The sequence below is a fragment of the Pleuronectes platessa genome, chromosome 6, assembly GCF_947347685.1.
Source record: "Pleuronectes platessa chromosome 6, fPlePla1.1, whole genome shotgun sequence".
Classification (NCBI taxonomy): domain Eukaryota; kingdom Metazoa; phylum Chordata; class Actinopteri; order Pleuronectiformes; family Pleuronectidae; genus Pleuronectes; species Pleuronectes platessa.
The window spans coordinates 7,704,847-7,714,491 of record NC_070631.1 but is presented as its reverse complement, the minus strand read 5'-3'; positions in this window follow the sequence as shown (position 1 = coordinate 7,714,491).

Genomic DNA, 9,645 nt, shown 5'->3' with positions numbered 1-9,645 from the left:
AACAGTAGAATTTGTAATGACGACAGAACATGACCAAAACCAGTTCATCTGTGTGTGTGTGTGTCAATTTCAAGAGCACAGAAGGGAGGGCACAGGTGACAATAGACTGATGACCCCTCTGCAAGCATCTCACCTTTACAGTTTGACTGAGAGAAGGTTTGTGAGGTCGGCTGTTGAGATAAAGGGCAACAGAACCTATCGCTGTGAAAAGAATGAGGAAGCCAAGGATCGGAGATCGTTGATGGCGTTTTCTATGGATGAATGAAATCACAAAGACTGAGAAAAAGGAACAATTCACAAGGTAGCAGGACAAAGATATGACTCCCGCCAACACACACGTACACTAACACACAGAAAGACACACACACGTAGCTTTGACAAAGCCAATGTGAGACACACGCAACTGTGTGTGTGTGTGTGTGTGTGTGTTTGTGTGTGTGTGTAAGTGACTCACCCCGTGTCAGTTACTTACTAAAGTGTCCTTTCCTTTTTTACTTCACACCTCTCCAGTTTGCTATTTTTGGGCCATGTTAGCAGAACTAGTAGTATCTCTCCCTCTCTCTATCTTCCTCTCTCTCTCTCTCTCTCTATCTCTCTCTCTCTCACACACACACACACACACACACTACGAGATGCAAAACCCGTAGGGGGTGATTTGGAACAGCTAGAGGAGACGTGCATCTTTTATGGTGCACTGGCACAGTAGCTGATTCGATGGAGCAAGACAACAATATCCAGGGTTACTCGCAAAGTGAAAAATATCGTATTGCATAAGATGGTGAAAGGACCTGATCACGTAAATGCAACAGTAGCTATCTCCCACAAAGGCATGCACACACAGACACGCACGCACAAACACACACACGCGCACACACACACACACACACACACACACACACACACGCACACACACACACACACACACAGAGTGATGTCCTAATAGTGTCCTGGGGCAGAGGCGGGCCGGGGTAGAGAAACTGGAGCTGAGGCAGTGTGCTGACTCAGGGAACAAATCTGTGTGTGTATGTGTGAGAGAGAGAGAGGGAGAGAGAGAGAGAGAGAGAGAGAGAGAGAGAGAGAGAGAGAGAGAGAGAGAGAGAGAGAGAGAGAGAGAAAGAGAAAGAGGGAGAGAGAGGAGGACATTGAACTTGCGTGTGCACGGACCAGAATGTCCTGACCACCACTCTGAGCACGTTATATTGTTTCACTCACCACTCGGAGGTTGAGGCCGAAGCTGGTTTCTGTCGAGACAGCGGAACCAAAAACACAAAGTCTTATTCTTGATAGAATCCCATTGAGGAAAAGGAGAAGTACAAAAAAAAATGTCTGTGTTTGTAATTTGCCTTTTAAACTGCACTCCTCACTTGTTCTTCTCAGTTGCTGCTTTGCCAGAGATTAGAGTTTAAGTCCCATTATACTAAATGCCCTTTTAAATGTCATTTTGAATTTGTTTTGCTAAGGATAATTATGTGATCAGACATATGTTAAACCAAGCTCAGTAGAGCACAGACCTCCAACAAGGTCCAACAAATTCACCAAGTTACACACACTCATAGATATCAGTTTCCTTAATGCGCCTGATATTTATATATTTATATGATCCATATATTATTCTGTAGTAGATCAGTCGAAATTCTCACTCCTTCAGAAAGTGAAAAAGAAGGTGAGTGTATCGCCGCCCCAAAGTCTGTGCTGTGAATAGAGCCCCAGCTAACAATTATTTTTATTATCGATTTTATCTAACCTTTCTCGAACCCATGCCCTTTAGCCCTGGCTTGTTATTGCCGCCCACTCCTGAGCACTGACATATAAAACCTTCCATGAGAGATTGTGTATGACTTTTAGGGTGAGTTCACTTTTAGTTTTACTTCTGAAAAAGTGCTCGGCCTGTTAAACTGACGTGTGTCTTGGTCGGTTCGATTTAGCAGCTTCTATGTTTCTCAGCTCCAACTTTTGTGATTACAATGTTTTCACAAATTTTTGGAGAATGATTTCCAAAACTATACAAATACTTGTAATAAACCATCCGGGCTCTACACACATTGAGTATGTGTGTGCACAAACATGAGGTGTATGGGTGTAATGTGATGTACTTATGCAGCCTGTGCTCGAGACAGAAGAGGAGCAAGTCAGCAACATCCAGGTGGTTTTGTTTTACCCTCAGATTTCACTTCCCCCATTTCTCTCTCTCTCTCTCTCTCTCTCTCTCTCTCCCTCTCTCTCTCTCCCTCTCTCTCTCTCCCTCTCTCTCTCTCCCTCTGTCTCCCCCTTCGACCTCTCTCTTTCCTCTCGCTCGCCCGTACTCGTCCCCTTGTTGTCTCCCTGTGTCTTTCCTGCCTCATTGTTTGTCCTTTCTCTCTCTCTCCGGCTAAAAATACTCGCTGCCCTGTCACTATAACAGATCACCTGCGAGGAAATTTGTTGCCAGCAGCGGACAGTGTTTGATAAAACAGCAACAACACACACACCGACAAACACAAACACACACACACACTGGTCATACGCAAGCTGTGAGCCTGATACTATAATGGTGTCAGTGGATTAGTATTTGAGACTGAAACATAAAGTGTGTTTGCGTGCATGTGAGACACAAAGGTGCAGAGAACCTCTTGGGACGGACTGTGCTGTTGAGATAGGTGCAATAGTTACATTAGGTCACAGCAGTGTGAGAGCTGGAATAACAGATACTCTCTCACTCAGAGAGAGAGAGAGACACACAGGGTTGCACCTGGGCTGTTCAAAATAACAGGAATATATTGTGTGAGGGAACAATACGTAGTGTAGCAGACAAAGGAAATGTGTGTGAATACGTGTGAAAATGGGTTTTCGTGTAGGAGAGAGGAGGAGCGGGCGTGAAGAAGGAGCGGGGTTGACGGACCACTCTTGTGACTCGTAAGAAAATTAAATAAACAACAACTTCTCACTCCTGCTTTCACACTCGATGTGCATCTCAGCCGAGTCGCTCGGAGAAGACGGCGTGAGGTGTCGCACCGCGCGGCGCCCGGGAGGAATGTTCCTCATATTGCTCCGGTTCCCATGGAAACTGGGCAGTGACCTGTGGCGACCCCCCCGGAGGACCGGAGAGGGACAGAGGTGAAGTTGTCGTTTAGCACAGGTCAGTGGACGGACATTACTGCATTCATCATCTACTTGCGGGTCACCATGGTGAAGTCGATAATCAGCCGCGGTGATGAAGACAAACTGTGTCTCCGTGCACGTAATGATGTTAAAGGACGCAGCTTACGAACCTGGACTCTAATCATCACGTGCCAGCTTGTGTGAACACGTCTGTAAGTGTGACGACACTGTCCACTTATTTTATGATATTTATGTATTTTCATCGGGTCTGTTACATGATCATTTTCTTGCATTCGGCGGCCTCGCTCTTTCACTCTCTTTCTCGCCTTCTCTTTCACTGTGTGTGTCTGTTTATGTGTGTGTGTGTGTGTGTGTGTGTGTGGGTGTAAAAGCATGTAGCACAGCCCCACTACCTGTATTTTCGACAGGCCGTGCTGTCTCATTATCAGAGTGACATTTGTGCAGTCCTGTGGAGCCATCTGGATCCGTCCCACACACATGTGAGAGAAACCAGCCTGGGTTTGGATCTGACTCACATCAAACAGCCTCTCTGCCCACACACGCACACTAACACACACACACACACACACACACACACAGGAACACAGACGGCACGAATAGAGCAGTTTCCAGTGGCGAATATTTGACATTTAACGAATAGTGAGAGATTGAGTAAAACATTCCAGCAGATGCTTCACAGTAAGAGTTTCCAATCACAACAACGGAGGGTCATTGAAAATGCAAGCATATAAAAGCTGTTGACGGCTGAAGAGCTTAGCCCAGTGGCCCACACTGCTATAATGTCAGTATCGGTGGGGTGTGTCATCTCAAACTTGTGTGTATGTGCGTAGGTGTGTGTGTGTAAGTATGGGACAGCCCCACAATGAAAGCACATGGCTGGTTACATGCCACAGGTTGGAGTTGTGAAACTGCGTGCAGAGCGGGCACAGAAGAAGGAGACGAGGTACCCGACGGCTTCATGGTCCCGGAAAGTCCCGAAGTTCACTCTTTAATCAAAGGTGTCACTTTGTTCTTAGTTTCAACAAGATGAAAATCACAGTGAAAGAACCTGGCACAGAAAAAAAGACCTGGCAGCACTGAAGATGAAGAAATGAACAATTTCTGTATAAATAATATTTGCAAATATGGAGGAAGTACCAATGAATGGAAGCACTTTTTTGTGTTAATTCACAGGTTTTTCTAAATTCCTAGAATCACTACTCTCTGAAAATGTCTGTGGTCTGGTTTGTGTTCCGTATACTGAAGTTATGGGAGAGAAGAGAAAAACAAAAAAGGCCTGTGTGAGTCAAAAACAGAAGAGATCTAAGAGTGTTTGTGTGTGTGTGTGTGTGTGTGTGTGTGTGTGTGTGTGTCAAAATGCTGCATCTGGAAAAATTGTATATCCTTGTTACCGGGGGACGTTATGACTGTTGTGAAAAGACCAAATGTAGTTTCACTATGACTGTGCCAGTTCAGGCTGTCTGCAGAGAAAAACACGCATGTGCACATACACTGGTGACCCAAAAGACCTCGAAGTCAGCTAACGGAGTCATTATCAAACAAATGCTATAGGTGATGTGTGAATAGTGCATGCACATATGCGCACATGAGTGTTCCCTCTCTCTCTCTCTCTCTCTGAGGCTCTCTACACAGAATTGCGGGCCTCCAGAGTCCATTACCTGAGTGGCTGTGTGCATGCAGGTTGCAGTGTGCCCCTGTGATGTTCATTGGCATGCTAAAGCTCTGCTGCATGCAGGGTAGGCCTCTCTCTATCCCCCCTTCATCTCACTCTCTTTTTTTCCCCTCCTACCTTCTCTCATCCATAATTGATCGCTCCCACTGTACCAACTTCATTTGCTGGCAGTGAATAATGAATGAGACACGGAGTGGAGGCGCTTTTTCCTCTCCACTGGTTTGATGCCCGATTAGCCGTTTACAGTGTGTACAGCTATCCGTGACCGGGCCTGGGGTTTTCCAACGTGTGCCACCGAGTGAAGAGATGCTCCCAAGAAGGCTGCCCCGCCTCAGGGAGAAGAGCCATGACAGCGTGAAGAAGTAATATATATATATATGTATATATACGTAGCAATCCCATTGATTAACATTACATAAGACAGAGAAACAAGCGTCATTCATCACCGAGCAAGCGTGTATTCATACGTGAATGAAGCTTGTGACGCAGAGAAACAGCTGGGCGGTTGCATGGAGATGAACCCCGTGACTTACAGTGAGTGTATAACTGCCATTAAAGCAGAGTCGTCACACACACACACACACACACACACACACACACACACACACACACACACACACACAAACACACACACACGGCTGCACATGCTACATACTGTACCTGGCTCACAGTCGCACAGTTTCAAATACACACGCCAGCTCACACACACAGACACACACTGTGTCACCGTGCTGCAGTGAGATGTGCCGAGGTTCATGCCATGTGATGCACATTCCACTTACCTCCTCTGCACAGCTCGATGGTCTCTCAAGCCGTGTCCAACACGCAGCCTCACTCACCCGCTCACACTCAACCACATTCATTAAAATGCACGTTTCAGTTCCACAATGTGCTGCAGAAGTGCAAGGGAGGCAATTTAGAACGTTCGGGCCTAAAGATGACGGTACTGTTTGTTACGGGGGGGGGGGGGTAGAGTTACATCAAACAGAGCCTTGAAACGCCGCCTCACATGTCCTGGAAAAGCTGACACGAGAGGAATGCCCCTACCCGTCCTCCCGCACCTTCATCCCTTAGTAACACACACACACACACATGCCCACGCCAACACAACCTCATTCATGAAAAAGAAAAAAGGACATTTGCTGACACAGGCATGCACAGATAAAAGAGCCACATTGTTACCAGTCTGCTGTTAGAGAAAGTTGTAATTGACAGAAGGGGCTCAGTGTGGGCAGCAGAGGGCTGACCACACAGCAGCTGCTGGACTTGAACTGCAAACCGATGGAACCAGTGTGTGTTTGTGGTGGGAAGAACGGCGGCGGCGATGGTGAGAAGACGGTGAGACGATGGGTACGTGGAAGAAGAAGACAGCACTGAAGAGAAGGAGAAGGAGTTCAGTTTAATATCTGAAGTTTTAATATCTGAAAAGCACCAACATCCTTTTCTATCAATTTGTATACCTCTCTTTCTGGTCACACATCTACACACACACACACACACACACACACCCACACAGACCCTGTAGAGTTAGAGGCTGTCTGAGTCTGAATAAGTCCTGATCTGTGGAGGTACACAGAGGCTCAGCTAGAAAGACAGACAGGAGAAGGGTGACAAGTGAAAAGACGAAGAACACAAGGGAGCATGAGTGCGTGAGAATGAGAGATGTACTGTAGGGAGCTGGAGGGAGATGGAGAGCGAAAGCGCGAGCGAGAGAGAGAGAGAGAGAAAAGGGAGAGAGAATGGATGAGCATGAGAGTGTGTGAGAGAGATAAATAGAGACGGAGCGAGCGGGAGGAGGGGGAGAGTGTAAACAGGAGAAGGTTCACTGGGTTCAGTGTGCAGTAGAGGAGCTGAAAGATGGGCATCAGAACTCAAAGCCCAGGGGACCGGATAGTGGTGCGTGACTCACATACTCATGCATGCATTCACGCACACACACACACACACGTACAGTATGCACATGCACACACAGAATCCGCGATGACAAACATCTAAACGCTATTTCATTTCCTAGCATGAACCATTACACACGGGAACCCCAGGGAGACAATATGAGACGTAAATAATGAAGCCATCTGAGAAGGGTGACACATTGACACATCTTTTTTTGTGTGTGTGTGTCTTTTTGTTGCAATACTGCCAACAAATGATTTTAACAACTTCTCATTAGTATTTGAAAAGATCTGAACCGCTTCATGGCAGCATTCTCAGATTTACTCACAGTTTTGTTACGAAACTCGCTGTGGTATTTTGTTGTGACTCAAGAAATACAGTTTCACGGCCAAGAAAAACAAAAATATATTTTTTTTTTAACAAGTTAACAGATCACTCGAACCATGTTACTGTGCGGTTAGCCGTGTCATCCAGCAATGAATAAGATGAACAGGAAAACACAAGCTTCACTGCTGTGTATATCAGTGGCGAGAGCTCAGCGTGACGAGTCAGAGCGATACTGTCAGTCCCCCGGTCCAAGCAGCAGCTTTTTCTCCACATGAGTCACCAGATCCCATTTAGACGCTGAACAACACTGCACACACTTTGCAAAAACTGACATCGCCAAACCATCGTGTTCGCCCATATAGCTGATCGCTCCACGCACGCACACTTTCACGGCTCATGTGTGCTAAACACATTGCACAATCAAAGAGCTGTGACCATGTCAGATTTCAGACCTGACACCGATTGAGCTGCGGCGTGCACAACACACGCAAAGATGTGTGTATCCACAGCAGCAGAAAGACTCAACACAAACCGGGCCGCGCGACATATTGTATTGCGCTTTGTGTGCCGTCGGAAAGTTTGAATAATATAACAGGTAGATACTGTAACTGTCAGATTCACTGCCGGCGAGGACAAAAAAGGGAGAAGCGGTGGATGTGATGGTTGTATTTATAAAACCCCGCCGCCCTTCAAAAGAACCTGTCACTCACAATGTTGCTTTTCTTCACAACGTCTGGTGAGACAAAGCTCCGCTGCGCAACAAAAGGTTGTGAGTCTCGCAGCCGAAGCGTCACAAATCCCTAACAACTCTTTGCTCTCGAAATGGCTAATTAACACCTTGACAGAGCCGCCATGCTCCTTCTCTCTCCAAGAGAACAAAGACAAAACTGCAACTGTCGCCCCTGCGTCCTGCCACATTCTGCAAGCGGCAGCGAGATGCTGTGGAACGCGGGGAGGCTCCGAGGCACGCGCTGGGAAACCGGCAGGCAGGTGCGCTCGTGGCACTTGGATGTCTGTTGCCATGGTGACCCCCAGAATATCCCCACACAGCACAATGAGATATTTTTAATAAAGTTCGAGGGCTTTGACTTTACTGTCTGGTGCGGCTGAGAAGATGTGAGGTGAAGATGTCAACTTTTGTGTTTGTGTGTGTGTGTGTGTGTGTGTGTGTCTGTGTGTTTGCGTGTGTGTGTGTGAGTTTGTGTGTCTGAGGCTTCGCTGCGTTGTTCAACCTGATAAATTCCAGCATCTATAGTCGGCAGGTTTCCTGTCTGTTTCTCAACCAAAGTTTAATATGCATGAATAATAAAAGCTATGGTGACCGTGAATAGTGCGTATGTAGGCGTGAAGACATGTGTCTGGGACTCTTGTCTTAAGTATGTGTGTGTGTGTGTGTGTGTGTGTGTGTGTGTGTGTGCAGAAATGTGTATATTTACCACAGTATGACTCACAACCCACATCACAGACTATGCTGCAGAAAAATTGAGACAACACAGTTTCAAAGAGGAAGCCAGCACTGACAGAGCTCAAAGAGCAACAGGCACAACACACACAAACACACGCACGCACACACACACACACACACATACACACACACACACACACAGCCACATGTAGATTCACTCTCACAGATTATGACACTGAAAATCCCCTTTTGTTCACCTGAATGAATTAAACCTGGGAGCATCTGAAGCCTGAAATCTACATTTTAAAAATATGATCATGATCATGATTCATTTCCTTAAAGCAACTGGAACACGAGACACAGCTGATTGGTTGTTGAGCAAGATATCAACCAATGATAAATGTGTGTTTCCTGATGTTGAGAGGGATTTCGTCTGTGTATGTTATTTGTGGTGTTTCACGAAAATAGAAGCGGCAATGTCTTTTTTTAAAGTTCTCATTGTGGTCAACTGCATACAGCAGGTGCTTCCTTCAGCGTGAGATAAAAGTGTAATACATCATCTTCACCAGCAGATGCCAGTATCTTCTAACCAGTGAAGTTGACGTGAGGAAATGTAATGTATAAATGGACAAAGTGTTGTCATGTGAAATGTCCCTTGCACGGTTAATACGTCAACAGTTGTATAAGTTGTTGTTCGAACATAATATAACACAGCCAACTCGTGGTGCTTCCATTTCTGAACAGGTTCAATAATTGAAGTAAATCAGCTCTCAAAAATCATTTCTGGCAAATGAAAGTACAGTTAGGAGATATCTCTGAGGTCAGAGGTCACCGCCGCACCTGGATGTGGCAGAAAGGGCCATGAATCATATCCTGTTATACAGCATTTCTCCTTCTGCTTATGTCGTCTGCAACAGGTTTCCCTTGAAAGTGGTTAAACTGCAACAAGCTCGTCCAGCTGAATGTAATTGGCTGTTAAAAGCCGCTTATTAGGGAACAGGGATTGAGGACCTGCACGACTCCACGATGCAAAGCGCCTATTAACCCCCGAGTGTGACAGCTACAGTGTGTGTTTAATCGTGTGGGTACATGTATACTTTGTAATGCTAGGTGTGTATATGTGTTTTTTGTAGTGATGTGCTTGTGTGTGTGTGTGTGTTTAATTACCGGTTATTACTGTATAGTGCTCAGACTTGCATTAAGAAACCTCTCTAACAAAGGCCGCAAAAAGAGCAGGTTTTGATTTTCA